Genomic DNA, 13,217 nt, shown 5'->3' with positions numbered 1-13,217 from the left:
AACCCGAGTTAGACCCGAAAAAACACGGACGGTGCCACCTTCTGCCATCAAAAAGTGCTCTCAGCGGAAGCCTTTGGGTACACCTGAACTCCCTGGGGGAGCCTTTACGCAACCCCACACTCAACAGGACTCTGCGCCTTCACTCTTTCCTAACAACCCTAAACATAACCCTAACCGGAACAAGAAGCTGAACCCGAGTTAGACCCGAAAAAACACGGACGGTGCCACTTTCTGCCATCAAAAAGTGCTCTCAGCGGAAGCCTTTGGCTACACCTGAACTCCCTGGGGGAGCCTTTACGCAACCCCACACTCAACAGGACTCTGCGCCTTCACTCTTTCCTAACAACCCTAAACATAACCCTAACCGGAACAAGAAGCTGAACCCGAGTTAGACCCGAAAAAACACGGACGGTGCCACTTTCTGCCATCAAAAAGTGCTCTCAGCGGAAGCCTTTGGCTACACCTGAACTCCCTGGGGGAGCCTTTACGCAACCCCACCCTCAACAGGACTCTGCGCCTTCACTCTTTCCTAACAACCCTAAACATAACCCTAACCGGAACAAGAAGCTGAACCCGACTTAGACCCGAAAAAACACGGACGGTGCCACTTTCTGCCATCAAAAAGTGCTCTCAGCGGAAGCCTTTGGCTACACCTGAACTCCCTGGGGGAGCCTTTACGCAACCCCACACTCAACAGGACTCTGCGCCTTCACTCTTTCCTAACAACCCTAAACATAACCCTAACCGGAACAAGAAGCTGAACCCGAGTTAGACCCGAACAAACACGGACGGTGCCACTTTCTGCCATCAAAAAGTGCTCTCAGCGGAAGCCTTTGGCTACACCTGAACCCCCTGGGGGAGCCTTTACGCAACCCCACACTCAACAGGACTCTGTGCCTTCACTCTTTCTAAACAACCCTAAACATAACCCTAACCGGAACAAGAAGCTGAACCTGAGTTAGACCCGAAAAAACACGGACGGTGCCACTTTCTGCCATCAAAAAGTGCTCTCAGCGGAAGCCTTTGTCTACACCTGAACTCCCTGGGGGAGCCTTTACGCAACCCCACACTCAACAGGACTCTGCGCCTTCACTCTTTCCTAACAACCCTAAACATAACCCTAACCGGAACAAGAAGCTGAACCCGAGTTAGACCCGAAAAAACACGGACGGTGCCACTTTCTGCCATCAAAAAGTGCTCTCAGCGGAAGCCTTTGGCTACACCTGAACTCCCTGGGGGAGCCTTTACGCAACCCCACACTCAACAGGACTCCGCGTCTTCACTCTTTGCTAACAACCCTAAACATAACCCTAACCGGAACAAGAAGCTGAACCCGAGTTAGACCCGAAAAAACACGGACGGTGCCACTTTCTGCCATCAAAAAGTGCTCTCAGCGGAAGCCTTTGGCTACACCTGAACTCCCTGGGGGAGCCTTTACGGAACCCCACACTCAACAGGACTCTGCGCCTTCACTCTTTCCAAACAACCCTAAACATAACCCTAACCGGAACAAGAAGCTGAACCCGACTTAGACCCGAAAAAACACGTACGGTGCCACTTTCTGCCATCAAAAAGTGCTCTCAGCGGAAGCCTTTGGGTACACCTGAACTCCCTGGGGGAGCCTTTACGCAACCCCACACTCAACAGGACTCTGCGCCTTCACTCTTTCCAAATACCCTAAACATAACCCTAACCGGAACAAGAAGCTGAACCCGAGTTAGACCCGAAAAAACACGTACGGTGCCACTTTCTGCCATCAAAGTTTTCACCTCTCCATTTCAGAGTTCTTCCCCGCACTTTTGGGGTTCCTTCCCCTATTTTGGTGCTTCGCCCCCCCAGTTTTGGGGTTCCCCCTCCGTGTTGGGGATTCCCCCTAATTCCAAACCCCCCACAATTTTGGAGTCCCCCACCATCCTTTCTTGGCCTGCCACCCTAATATTAAGGTTCTTTCCCCCAATGTTGGGGTTCTCACCACATTTTTGAGGTTCCTTCCCTTAATTTGGGGCTTAGCTCCCCTGGATCTGGGGCTTTAACTCCAATTTTATGGGTCCCCCCCAAGTTTGGGGATTCCTCCCCAGGTCTGTGGGGGGTCCACATTCAATTCTCGAATTTCACACTTCCATTTAAGTCTTCTTCCCCCCCAATTTGGGGGTTCGCCCACCCAATTTTGGGGGTTCCTCCCCTAATTTGGGGGGACCCGACCAATTTTGGGGGTCCCCCCCAATTTTAGAGTCCCCCACCCTCCTTTTTTGGGTTCCCCCTTAATATTAAGAGTTCTTCCACCCAATTTTGGGGGACCCCACAATTTTGACGTTCCTTCCCCTAACTTTGGGCTTCAACCCTTCAATTTTGGGGGGGCTTCAACCCTTCAATTTTGGGGGGGCTTCAACCCTTCAATTTTGGGGGGGCTTCAACCCTTCAATTTTGGGGGGGCTTCAACCCTTCAATTTTGGGGGGGCTTCAACCCTTCAATTTTGGGGGGGCTTCAACCCTTCAATTTTGGCCTTCCGCCCTAATATTAGGCCTAACCCCTAAGAACCTTGACCCCTAACCCTATGGCAACCACACATCTAACCCTAACGCCTACCCCAACAAACCCTAGAAACCCTAAACCTAAAAACCCTTACAGCCCTAACCCGATAAAATTTACCACACTAAACCCCTGAAGACCTACGCCTAAAAACCCTAACCCTAAAAATTAGGACCCTCTAAACCCTAACCCAAAAAATAAAGATTCTCAAAGCCCTAACCCTGGAGACCTTTAAAAAACCTAACCTTTAAAAAAAAAAAAAGACCTTAAAACCCTAACCCTAAATACCTGACCATAACTAAAACCCTAAGACCCTAACCCTAAAAACCCTATCAACACTAAAACCCCAAAAAACTTTAAAACCTTAACACACTAACCCCCAAACCCTAACCCTTATAACTCCAACCCTAACAACCTTAAAATCCTAACCCTAAACCCTGGAAACCCTAACCCTGAAACCCAACCCTAGTGCCTTAGCCCTGAAACCTTAAAACCCAACACCTTGTTAGAAACACTCTGTAACCAATAACATAGGCTCAGGCAAGGATCTCAGTGAAGTAGCATTTTTATTCACGATTGCAGTGGCAGGCGTCCCACAAGCTACCTACTAGTTCCATAACACAGTTTATATAATTTTTCTTTTCCTCTCGGTGACCAGGACCCTCCCCAGTTTCCCCATTGACTGGGTAATCCAGGTTCACGATTTATCAGGTGCTTCACAGAAAATACACAGCTGCTGGCCTGTTACAAGTCAATTTTCTTTCTTCCTTGACTGTTTTTCTCTTTGAGGTGGTAATGTTTCTTACACCGTGATTTCCACCCAATTGCTCTAAGGATTCTGGTTGTCTGCATTTCACAAGGTTGTCTGTTAAGTTTTCTTATCACTGCAAGCATATCTCAATACCACCTTCCTTCCCTCTAAACAATGTAACTCTGTGCAAAAACATTTTTATTCCCACAACCTTGATCCCCTTACCCTAAAATCCTTATTCCCTTTAACCCTAACAACTCTAACCACAACCCTAACCCTTCATATTGATTAGGGAAGCTGAGGCGATTCCAGATAAGAAAGGGTTAAGAATGAAACTATTAAAGAAGAACAGAACATTAGGTGTAGGGCAGGAAGCAGATGTACGGACAATGTATCTCAAAATAGGACATACGGGCAATATATCTCGAACAAGACATTGGAATCCAAGATAAGAAAATAATGAGCAGAAGATTCGAAGAAAAAACAGTCCTTGCGGTTAGGAAGAAAGCTAATTCAGCAGAATCCTGACCAAGGGTGAAAAGTACACTGTGAGGAAGACTTATGGCCTTCCTCTCTGAGACCACCGACCACAGCTCGACGACCCCTGCCCAAGACCACTGAGAGGATCTGCGCAGGCGCAGGACACAAAAAACTGATTAGCATGAGAAGCGAGAGTAGGCGGGGTTAGATAATGAATATGTATAGGCGTTAATAAAATATTAATCACTGTGATGTATAAATTTGGGACGGCTTTTCACTTCGGGATGCACGATAGGCGGAAAGATCCCCCGTGCATCCGGCGCCGTCAATAAAGAATAAATCACTTAAAGAAATTGGATTTATGATCTTTGAATCAATCTGGCACCCCAGATGGGACTTCTTCTCTGTCGGACCGCAGGACCCGCTGGGAACAGGACTCCCTAGGGTACCCCCGGGATTTCCCGGAGGGACTCCTCGACTCAACGGATCACTGCGGAGGCAGACACGGACCCCATCATTGTAAGTGATTATATTCTTTATTTTGGTTTATTTGGTTGACCGGTCAGTTGGGGTCGTCTGTAAGTCGGAAAGTAAAAGTTTTCTGCAAGACGGCATTTGGTTTTTTGGAAAGCACTCAGTTGCTGTTGGGAAACAAATAACCTTTGCATGCGAGGTTGGTATTACGTTGTGTTTAAATGTGGAACTTGACCTTGGCTATTGTCTTTGGGATTCTGATTGTACTCTTTATAACGTTACTAGGATCTTGGTGTTATTGTGGAAAGCTGCCGGCTTGTATTGTGTAACAAGAAACATTCTGAACTGTAACATGGGGGGGCAGCAGAGTAGTGGGATTCCAAAGAAAAGCCCGTTGGGATGTATCTTGAGTCATTGGAAAGATACAGGGGGATCCCCCGGTGGAACTGAAAATAAGAAAACGTTGATAAAATATTGTAATCAATGGTGGCCACTTTATAAGTTGGATTGTGAGGGAAATGGCCACTGAATGGAATCTTAAATTATAATACTTTACTACAGTTAATGTTGTTTCTAAGGAGAGAAGGAAAGTGGGATGAGGTGTCATACGCAGATATGTTTTTCACTTTGAGAAACCACCCGGAATGGCAGAAGGAGTGTGGAATTAACTTAGCCCCACAGGATCCTTTGATCCTGGCAATAGAAAAGGATATGAAGAAGGAAGGGGCAGGAAAAATGAAAAGATGTTGTTCGGCGTGCAGTATCGGGCAGAGATGTTTGAAATTGAATGAGTCAGAGGAGAGAATGGAGGATTATGTCCTCCCGCCCCAGATAATAGAACGAGGCGTGGGGGCGAGCTCAGGAAACGGCAGAATAGATAAGAAAAATGAGAGTTGGGGGAATGGAGACTTTACTCCGATCACGGCTCGAACCCGAAGTAAGGTCGGGCCCATCATTCAAGCCCCGTTACGACAGGCTATGGGGGCTAACGGACCAGCTCGGATAAAAGTACCTTTCACAACTGCTGAGTTAGATTCATGGAAGGAAGCTGTGAAAGGATACCGGGATGATCCAGAATCAGTGGCCCGGAGGTTTGAGCTGATTGTAAAGAATTTATATCCCGATTGGAAAGATATAGAGATAATGCTGGCAGCATTATCGGAAACGGAAAAGCAACTGGTAATTAAGAATGCACAAACTCAAGTACAGACCCAGGTAACGTCAGGAGTTTTACCTGGAACTGTGGAGGTATATGTGCCCAGAGTGGACCCAAACTGGGACTATAATGATGAGGGTGATTATAGGTTATTAAAAAGATATCAGGAATGGATTAGGATCGCCTTGGAAAGTGCGATACCAAAGTCTGTAAACTGGTCTAGGTTATATACCATAAAACAGGGGCAAACTGAGACCCCGTCAGAATTTCTCGATTGACTAAGGACAGCAATGCAAAAATTTACAACGATAGACCCCTCTTCTGAGGAAGGTAAAGTCCAGCTAGTATCATTGTTCTTGGGTCAGTCTGCGGACGATATAAGGCGGAAGCTTCAGAAAATGAAAGAGCCGGATGTGAGAGATTTAGAAAGGCTGGTGGAAGAGGCATGGAGGGTATTTAGGAATCGAGAAGGGAATGAGAAACAAAGGCTGGGTAGGGCTATTGCTGCGGCAACTGTTGCGGCCTTACAGAGGCAAGAAGAACCTTTTCGGGGAAAAGGAAGAGGGAATGGGATAAGGGGAAGGTCAGTAAAGCCTCCCCTGAGACCGAATCAGTGTGCATATTGTAGGGAAGTGGGTCATTGGAAAAGGGAATGTCCGAAACAACGGGAGAAGAACAGGTTGATGGTAGCTAGTGTATCTCCCGACCAATGAAGTGGACCGGGGGATTCTACCCTAGCAGATCCGCTGGTTAAAATTAAGCTAGGGAAATCAGGACAGGAAGTGGAGTTTTTAATTGACACAGGAGCGACTTATTCTGTGTTAAACCAGAAATTGATACCAGAGGATGAGGATTTTGTGACGGTGATAGGAGCTACAGGCCAGCACGAGAAAGCCTTTTTCCTAAGGCCTTTAAAATATAAGTTAGGGAAACAGATGGGAATACATAGGTTTTTATATTTACCAGGATCCCCGAAGTCTTTGCTGGGGCGAGATTTACTAGAACAATTAGAAGCGGAAATTGTCTTTGAAAAAGGGAAGGTGGGGTTAAAGGTGAGAGAAGAAAAGCTGATAACTGCGCTAAGCTTAACGCTGATACAAGCAGACCCCATCGGTAAAGTACCTTCGGAGATTTTAGACCAAGTTTACCCAGGAGTCTGGGCTACTGACATCCCTGGGCGAGCCAAAAATGCAGCCCCGATAGTGGTGAGATTAAAGCCAGGGGAAAGGCCAGTTAAGATTAAGCAATATCCCCTAAGATTAGAAGACAGGAAAGGAATTAAGGGGATAGTGGATAAGTTTTTAAAACATGGACTGCTGGTTGAGTGTGAATCTGAATATAATACTCCTATACTACCAATTAAGAAGCCAGATGGGAAGAACTATAGATTAGTGCAGGATTTAAGAGCTATAAATAAGATCACTGAAGATATACACCCTGTGGTAGCCAACCCGTACACATTACTGACTAAATTAAAAGATAATTTAGTTTGGTTTACCGTACTGGATTTAAAAGATGCCTTCTTCTGCCTGACTTTAGCCCCAGAAAGTCAGAAGCTTTTTGCTTTTGAATGGGAAAATCCAGACTCAGGACGAAAGGCTCAATTGACCTGGACCGTATTGCCACAGGGATTCAAAAACAGCCCCACGATTTTTGGGAATCAACTAGCAAAAGAGCTTGAGGTTTGGGAGGCCCCAAACACCGAAGGAGTTCTGCTGCAATACGCTGATGACCTTTTGATAGCCACTGAGAATAGGAGCAGCTGCATGCAATGGACGATAAGTCTCCTTAATTTTCTGGGTTTGAATGGGTATCGAGTCTCTCAACAGAAGGCTCAGCTGATTCAGTCACGTGTAACTTACTTGGGGTTTGAGATTTCAGGGGGACAAAGGGAGTTAGGAACAGAACGGAAAGAAACTATCTGCCGTACCCCAGAACCACAGACCATTAAGGAATTACGAACTTTTCTAGGGATGACAGGTTGGTGCCGTCTATGGATTAATAATTATGGACTAATTGTAAAACCCCTATATGACCTCATCAAGAATAACCAATCAAAATTGGTCTGGACGGGGGAAGCACGGGCTGCCTTTAAGAAGCTTAAATTGGAGTTAATGCGAGCACCAGCTTTGGGTCTACCGGACTTGTCTAAACCCTTTTGGTTGTACTCCTATGAGAGACAAGGGATGGCTCTGGGGGTGCTGGCACAGAAGCTGGGCCCCTACAGGAGAGCTGTGGCCTACTTCTCTAAACAACTGGATGAAGTAAGTAAAGGTTGGCCGGGTTGCCTTCGAGCGGTGGCCGCTGTCATCATGAATATACAGGAGGCTCGGAAGTTCACTGTGGGACAGAAGATAACCGTGCTGGTATCACACACTGTCTCGGCAGTCTTGGAGCAGAAAGGGGCACACTGGTTATCCCCTCAAAGGTTTTTAAAATACCAAGCAATACTGGTGGAGCAAGATGACGTAGAAATTGTGGTTACTAACATTGTGAACCCAGCTTCTTTCCTTAGTAACGCTCCTGACGAGCCAGTGGTCCACGATTGTATCGAAACTATGGAAACTGTGTATTCTAGCCGACCAGATCTCAAGGAGGAGCCCTTGGAAGACGCGGACGAATCATGGTATACTGATGGAAGCAGCTTTGTGAAACAAGGACAACGCAAAGCAGGGTATGCGGTGACGACCACTCAACAGGTAATTGAGTCGAAACCATTACCCCCTGGGACGTCTGCTCAGAAAGCAGAAATAATTGCCCTTACGCGGGCATTGGAACTAGCAGCAGGAAAGAAAGTAAATATCTGGACAGACTCTAAGTATGCATTTGGTGTGGTGCATGCACATGGGGCTATCTGGAAGGAACGAGGATTATTAACGGCCCAAGGAAAACAAATAAAATATGTGAGGAGATTTTGAAGTTGTTGGAAGCGGTAAAGCACCCAGAGAAGGTGGCTGTTATACATTGCCGGGGACACCAAAAAGGAACCGCTGACTTCGAGGTAGGGAACCGATTGGCTGACCAAGAAGCAAAAAGGGTGGCCGGATTGGCTGAGGCAGAAGCGCTCACTTTAATACCAGACGGTAAAATACAAACTTTAGGTGAAGGACAGGAACCTAGGTACACACAGGAAGATCAAAAGTTAATTGGGGACCTGGGAGGAAAAGCAAGGAGTGATGGATGGGTATACCTGAAAGATAATAGGGTTGTACTACCCTCTAATTTAATATGGCCTATGGTCATGGCAGAACATAATAAGACTCATTGGGGAGCAGACACCTTATATAAAAATCTGAGTCGAGTCTTGGTGGGAAGAAATCTGTATACTACGGTAAAACAAGTAACCCAGCAATGCAGTATTTGTTTGCATCATAACCCTAATACAGAAAATAGGGTAAAGTTCGGAATAATCAGTAAAGGAAACTATCCAGGACAACAATGGCAGATAGATTTTTCAGAACTGCCAAGAAAAGGGGGGTATCGATACTTGTTGGTTTTGACAGATACTTTTTCCGGGTGGCCGGAGGCTTTTCCCTGTCGAACCAACAAGGCAAGAGAAGTGGTTAAGGTTTTACTGAATGAGATAATACCGCGTTTCGGAATTCCGGCAGCAATGTCCTCGGATAGAGGCTCTCATTTTTGTGCGCAAATAGTTCAAGAAGTAAGTAAGGTCTTAGGGGTAGACTGGCAACTCCATACCCCTTACAGACCACAGGCAAGCGGACAAGTGGAAAAGATGAATCATCTAATCAAACAACAAATAGCCAAAATAGGACAAGAGACTAATTTATCATGGCCTCAGTCTCTCCCTTTGGCTTTACTTAGAATTAGAGTAAAACCACGGACAAAGGAAAATCTAAGCCCTTTTGAAATATTATACGGAAGACCCTATCAGTTTTTGTTCAGCGGGGAGGACCTGACGCAACTGGGGTCGGGATACTTGTATAATTATTTAATAGGACTCCAAAAACAGTTGGATCAAATATCTAAAGTTGTCTCAGGAACCAGGGCTAGAGGGCTGGACCAACCAATCCACCCCTTTAAACCTGGGGATTATGTGTATGTAAAAGCATTTGCAGGTCGCCCTTTGGAAGAAAAGTGGACGGGACCATACCAGGTGCTGCTGACAACACATACCGCCATCAAGATTAAGGAGCAAACGGCCTGGATCCATTATTCGAGAGTGAAGAAAGCTCCAAAAGCCCCCTGGAAAGTAACGCTGGGTGACGGTGAACTGAAACTAAAGTTCAGTCAAGCAAAATGAAGACACTATGGTCAGGAGTATTTAGTAATGTAGTTAGCAGAAATTTAGTTAACAGAATTGTTTTATTTCTGTGGCTTATAGTTGTAATTGTGATTCAAGAATTGGAAGGTGCTTCTATGATGATAGAGAATGGTGGGTGGCCTTGGTCTGAAGCCGTAACCACGGAGGATAAGAACATTAATGGAAAGTTAGCTGTTGTGGTTATTTGGCGAACAAATGGTGATCATTTACATGCATTATCAGAATGGCAAAATTTAGGGGAAGGGTGGATACACCAAAGAACTGTAGGGGACGAAATTGAAATAGGGTGCCGAATGATTAATGGAACAGCCCACGAGAAAGCAACGGGGATTTTAGTAAAACCGACTTCCAAAAGTGGCCAACAAGAAGGTTGTATCCGCCCAGGTAAATTAGATTGTTGGTATAATTTTATATTAACACAGACTGTAGCAGTTAACTGTTTTTGGACTAATAATGATCAAAAGCTCGAGATCAAGGAAGGCGAGAGCCTCATGATAAATTTTACAATATATGCTATACTTCCTACAACAGTGAGACCCCCTATTGCACTTCCTTCCCCTACAACCTATGCCCAAGCCCCAGTCAAGCTGGAACCCAAAATTTATGAAACAGGCCCATATGTAGTAAGGAACACAGGCCAACAACAATTGTTATTTAATCCAGAATGGTCTCTCAAGCGTGTTGAATTGCTAATACAAATTAACATCTCAGCAGTTCAACCAGCCTGTTCTCCTTTCCTAAAGACATCATTAGAAGGCTGGACAATATGGTCACAAAAGCAAGTACACCTCAGGGGCAGAACACAAAGAGACTTAACTGGAATGCTAGGAACAGGATTAGGAGTTTTAAGTTAACTTCATGGTTACCCAACTTTCAATAGTTAGAACAAGTTTTTAATGATCTGGTTATGTTATTGGTAGTAGGAATATTTGTATGTATGTCACTGCGATACTGCTAATGGTAAGGGCATGCAATGCAAAAGAATTTGCATGGGGAAAAGAAAAGGGGGGATTGATTAGGGAAGCTGAGGCGATTCCAGATAAGAAAGGGTTAAGAATGAAACTATTAAAGAAGAACAGAACATTAGGTGTAGGGCAGGAAGCAGATGTACGGACAATGTATCTCAAAATAGGACATACGGGCAATATATCTCGAACAAGACATTGGAATCCAAGATAAGAAAATAATGAGCAGAAGATTCGAAGAAAAAACAGTCCTTGCGGTTAGGAAGAAAGCTAATTCAGCAGAATCCTGACCAAGGGTGAAAAGTACACTGTGAGGAAGACTTATGGCCTTCCTCTCTGAGACCACCGACCACAGCTCGACGACCCCTGCCCAAGACCACTGAGAGGATCTGCGCAGGCGCAGGACACAAAAAACTGATTAGCATGAGAAGCGAGAGTAGGCGGGGTTAGATAATGAATATGTATAGGCGTTAATAAAATATTAATCACTGTGATGTATAAATTTGGGACGGCTTTTCACTTCGGGATGCACGATAGGCGGAAAGATCCCCCGTGCATCCGGCGCCGTCAATAAAGAATAAATCACTTAAAGAAATTGGATTTATGATCTTTGAATCAATATCAACCCCCCAACGCTAATGACGCTGACTAATGATCCAAACCCCAAACTGCCCCTAACCCCAAGCAACCGACAAAGAAACTGACACATAGCTGAAAACTACAAAAAAGGCAAAACCCTGGATACAGACCCCAAATCACAAACACGCGACCAAAATGCTACAGAAAAGCCCCAGACGCAGGCCCCCAGCACTACAGCTAGGCCCCAGAAGCTCAAGACACATCCCAAAGCCAAAATGCAAGCCCCAAATGCTACAGAAAAGCCCCCAAACACCAGACGCAGGCTGCAGAAGTCTACAAGCGGGCCACAACCCACCCCCAGACGCAGACCCCAACTGTCCACAAGCAGCTCCCAACCCGCTCCCCCCATGAACTGGACCCCACCCAACCCCACCCAGATGCAGGCCCCAGCCCCCATGCCCCAGACTCAGGCCCCAAAGGCGTACAACCAGCTCCCAACTGCCCCCCTCAAAGGGAGGCTCCAAAGCCCACCAGAGGACCCTAGAGTGTACAACCAGCTCCCAACCCCCCCAGCACAGGCCCCAACCCCCCCCAGACACAGGCCCCAAAGGTGTACAAGCAACTCCCCACCCTCCCCAGAGGCACGCCCCAAAGGCGTACAAACAGCCCCAACCCCCCAAGACCCAGACCCCTACAGCGTAGAAGCACCTCCCAACCCCCCCCCCGAAAGGCACATGCCACAACCCCCCCCCCCCCCAAGGCAGGCCCTACCAGTGTACAAGCAGCTCCCACCCCCCCCAGAGAAGCAGGCCCCAAAGGTGTACAAGCAGGCCCCTACAGTATACAAACAGCTCACAACCACCCCCCAAAAGGCAGGCAGGCCCCAACCCCCTCCAGATGCAATCCCGAAAGGTGTACAACCAGCTCCAACCCCCCCCCCCCAAGACACAGGCCCCAAGCCCCCCCAGACACAGGCCCCAAAGGTGTACAAGCAATTCCCCACCCTCCCTCCCGAGAGGCAGGCCCCAAAGGTGTACAACCAGCACCCGACCCCCCCCAGATGCAAGCCCCAAGGGGGAAAAGCAGCTCCAAACCTCCCCCCCCATCCCAGGCTTCCAGTGTACAAGCAGCTCTGAACCCCCCCCAACACAGGCTCCTATACTGTACAACCAGCTTTGAACCCCCCCACTCCCCAGACGCAAGCACCAAGCCCCCGCAGAGGCAGGCCCCAAGGGTGTGCAAGCAGCTCCAAACCACCCACCCCCCCCAGATGCAAGCCCCAAAGGTGCACAAGCAGCTCAAAACCTCCCCCCCCCCCAACCCAGGCGTCCAGTGTACGAGCAGCTCCCAAACCCCCCCCCCCCCAGAGGCAGGCCCCAAAGCCCCATAGAGGGAAGCCCCTAGCGTGCACAAGCAACTCCCCACCCTCCCCAGAGGCACGCCCCAAAGGTGTACAAACAGCCCCAACCCCCCAAGACCCAGACCCCTACAGCACAGAAGCAGCTGCCAATCCCACCCCCCCAGGCACATGCCCCAACCCCCCCCCCCAAGGCAGGCCCTAACAGTGTACAAGCAGCTCCCACCCCCCCCAGATGCAAGTCCCAAATGGGTACAAGCAGCTCCCAACCACCCCCAGATGCAAGCCCCAAAGGTGCACAAGCAGCTCCAAACCTCTCCCCCCCACCCCAGGCTTCCAGTGTACGAGCAGCTCCCAACCCCCCCCCCACAACGCAGGCTCCTATACTGTACAACCAGCTCTGAACCCCCCCACTCCCCAGACGCAGGCACCAAGCCCCCGCAGAGGCAGGCCCCAAGGGTGTGCAAGCAGCTCCCAACCCCACCCCCCCCCAGAGGCAGGCCCCAAAGCCCCATAAAGGGAAGCCCCTAGCGTGTACAAGCAACTCACAACCCCTCCCAGCTGCAGGCCCCAAAAGTGTACAAGCAGCTCCCAACCCCCTCCAGATGCAAGTCCCAAAGGTGTACAAGCAGCTCCCAAC

The 13,217-nt window shown here is 47.9% G+C and overlaps 1 long non-coding RNA gene across 1 annotated transcript; it reads left to right on the top strand.

Moving 5' to 3' along the window:
- The first annotated feature begins 3,562 nt into the window (after window positions 1–3,562).
- On the top strand, window positions 3,563–11,246 carry LOC310884787. Its single transcript, XR_014574406.1, has 2 exons — window positions 3,563–4,434; window positions 9,462–11,246. It is a non-coding gene; the product is annotated as an uncharacterized lncRNA (long non-coding RNA).
- Window positions 11,247–13,217: the final 1,971 nt, after the last annotated feature.

Source organism: Anser anser (genome assembly GCF_964211835.1).
Source record: "Anser anser genome assembly, chromosome: 21".
In the NCBI taxonomy this organism is placed as follows: Eukaryota; Metazoa; Chordata; class Aves; order Anseriformes; family Anatidae; genus Anser; species Anser anser.
The sequence above is the reverse complement of the archived record's forward strand: the minus strand, read 5'-3'. Positions and strand labels throughout refer to the sequence as shown.